The 3,212-nt window shown below is 55.7% G+C and overlaps 1 long non-coding RNA gene across 1 annotated transcript in view; it reads right to left on the minus strand.

Moving 5' to 3' along the window:
- Positions 1 to 1,310, minus strand: part of LOC117804123 — a 20,545-nt gene extending 19,235 nt beyond the window's left edge. The window contains exon 1 of the long non-coding RNA XR_004628344.1: positions 774 to 1,310. This is a non-coding gene — a long non-coding RNA (uncharacterized LOC117804123). The remainder of the gene's footprint in view (positions 1 to 773) is intronic.
- Between the last annotated feature and the right edge of the window lie 1,902 nt (positions 1,311 to 3,212).

The raw sequence follows: 3,212 nt of genomic DNA on the forward strand, positions 1-3,212 counted from the left end.
TCCAGGCATAGTTCAAGGTACAGGGTTCCATGTGCCGCCAGATGACACTACACATTTGTGCATGAAAAGAGAAGCTTAGGAACAAAAGGCAGAGAACAGCACATGTCCCATTCTTGGCCTTGGTGATGCTTGACATTTCTGGGAAATGAATTTAGCGCAAAAACCAACAATTCAAAACCTTGTGCCAAACAACCCGATGCGAATAGAACCAGTGGGGGAAGAAAACAACGTAAAGATGAAGCAGGTCCTAAAATAGCTTCCTCGTTTGCTGCTGTGTCCGCGCGAGCGGAGGGAGGCAGGTTGTCAAGGGAGCTTTATGAAAGCAGGAAAAGAGGTGGGAGCGAGGGCCTGACTATTGAGGGAGAGAGTGTGCGTGTATGGGCGGTGGGGCTCGGGTTGGGGGGGGTGTCCTGCTTTATTCAGATTCTTGGTCTGTAAACTCCCAGCAAACTGTCCAAACCCAACTTCCGAGTCTCCCAGGGGCCTGGCCACTCACCAAGCCATGCCCGTGGTGTCCCAAGGCCTCTTCTCCTCGACATGTCCCAGATGGACGTGTTCTTTCACTGCCCCCCCAACACAACCCCAACTCACTCCTCCCCACCATTCCCCATCTCGGGTCATGGCTGGGAGGGTGGTCTCCCCCTTGGCCTTCACCCCATCCAAACTGCTGCCTCCGTATCTTCCCTGTGGAGGCAGCCTTGGGCGGTGTGAATGGGTAGGCTCGGGAGGCAGACAGCCACGGTTCTGGGTTCAAATCCCATTCTCCCACTTACTAGCTACGTGACCTTGAGCAGGTTCTTTTCTCGGAGCCCTGGTGTCCTCTTCTGTAAAATGGTACTGATGGCAGAATGTGTGTCCGACAGCAGATAGCAGAATTCGATGACTTAAAACTTGTAACCGCGAAGGGCTGCGCCTGGTCCACATGAAATACTCAAAAACTGCTGACAGTTATTATTGCTGGTTTTAAGATTTCCTCACTGTCAAATATACCCATTTCCCTGTCCCTGCTGTCCCTGCTTCAGATCTGCTCAGCCCACCCGTTCCATTCTCCACCCCTCCTTCCATTCTCCGCCCCTCCTTCCCTCTCCCTCCCAGCAGCCAGAGTGATGGTTGGCCAGGAGGGCCAGTTCCTGGGCAGGACCAACTCTACTCCCCCTCTCGGAGGTTCAAAGGACAGCCCCTTCCTTCCCTTTAAGACCACTCCCGTCCTTCCTGGCCCCCAGGCACTCTTATCTTGGAGACTGTAGCGTGTTGGATAGTGTGCCCCCAAAATTCACGTCCACCCAGCACCTCAGGCCATGTGATCTTATCTGGAAATAGGGTCTTTGCAGATGTCCTCGAGTTAAGTTGAGGTCACACTAGATTAGGGTGGACCCTCAATCCAGTGACTGGGGTCCTTGTCAGAAGAGGACAAGACACCCACAAAAATACCCACAGAAGGCAGCCACGCAAGACACAGGCAGACATCAATGGGAGCAAAGCAGGGACCAGCCAAATATGCCCGGGATGGCAGGCAACCACCAGAAGGGGGAAGAGGCAAGGAGGGAGCCCCCCTAGAGCCTGCAGGGAGGCTGGCCATGCCAACACCCTGAGTTTGCAACTCTGACTTCCGGAGCTGTGAGAGGATAAATTTCTATAGTTTTAAGCCACCTGGCTTGTGGTGATTTGTGACGGCAGTCCTGGGAAACTAAGACAGAGCCCTTCCACCTTGCCCTCAGCACCTTCGAGTACACCTGGGCTCCTCCTTAAAGACCGCTTACAACCAACGACACAGGCCTCAAACTGCCTCCCTGCCAACCAGCAGCCATGATGTGACATTGTGTAGATGTGTAATTAAACTCGTACTGATTACGATTTTGCAATTTCTTTTCCTTAGTGCACAGCCCATGATCGCTTTCTCCCATTTCCAATGTTCTCTCTGCCCTGGAAAAGCCTGCAGCGCAGAGGCCCTGTGCCCATGAGGCCTGGTAGGTGGAACAGCCCCACCTCAATGCCTCCTCTCCTGACTCGAAGACCCCCGTGGGGACAACGCGAACTCCACCTGGGAGGCCACATGCTGCCTGTCCTTGGTCAGAGAAAGCTGGCCCACTCCTGCATGGCCGGGATCCAGCTTCCATATCTCTCCTGTTTGGGCTGTGGAGGGGGATAGGGGTACACTCTGCCCACTCCCTGGGGCTCAGCCAGTCGGACCCCTGCAGAGCCAGGTAGAGGTTTGGCTAAGGGGCAATGGGTTGCAGGTCAGTGGAGACCCTCCCTAGCATGCCTGGCCTCCTCCAAGCCTATGAACTCTCTTAGAGATCAAGATGTTAAAAGAGAAAAGGTCAAAGCCCCCTTCCCGCCCTGCCCTCCCTTCGTGGATCACGTCCCCCGCCCTGCCCTTTGCTCCTGGCGGCTCACTCCCTGCAGGTCTCCTGGGGGCCCCAAGCTGATGTCTGTCCCCCACCTGGAGGACGTCTTCTGCCTTTCGTGCCACCAACGCTGACTGTGTTCATGAGATTCTCGTGATAGCTCGAGCTGCATCCCTCCACCAGCCTCAGTTTCTCTGTGTGACGAACAGGAGCCCTTCCACCAGCCCGGGTGCGTGTGAGCGTTAGAGCGGACGCTTGTCTCACGCATCCCTGGGCGGCCAGGCCGTGCCTCAGGACAGAGTATAATACACCTGCGGCCAAGTTTAAAGGCAGTAAGTGCCTCGCAGGGAAGAGACCAGTGCGGGATCAAGATGAGAACAGCTGAGAACAGAGGACACGCGCCGGGCTCCAGCGGTGATGCAGGGCTGACTTGCAGCGAGGGAGATGACAGAATGCACAAGCAACCAGCCCTTTGCAGGGCAGCTGTGCCCCATGGATCTACTCCACAGCCGACCGGGCAGTGTGGCCACACGACCCCACTTCCTGTGGCCGAGGAAGGGACTGACCTGTCCTGAGTGGGGTCTAAAACACAGACAGCTGCAGGCATGCCTGCGGCCACCAGCCCCTCCACTTCACACTGGGTCTGAAATAGGTAAAGGTCCTCCCGTGCGAGGCAATAGGGTCTGCATAGGCTGTGTGGGCTCCCAACCTCATGGGAAAGAAGTGTTCCAGGCCAGGGTCTATCCTTATGTGACCAAGCGGGGACCAAATGACGGCCTTTCCCAACAGAGCTCGATAGATCACACCTAGAGTTACTGTTGCTTTACATCCAGGCTTTCTCCCCTTTCTGTCCTGGGGCCACAC

The sequence above is a fragment of the Ailuropoda melanoleuca genome, chromosome 10 (genome assembly GCF_002007445.2).
Source record: "Ailuropoda melanoleuca isolate Jingjing chromosome 10, ASM200744v2, whole genome shotgun sequence".
NCBI lineage: Eukaryota > Metazoa > Chordata > Mammalia > Carnivora > Ursidae > Ailuropoda > Ailuropoda melanoleuca.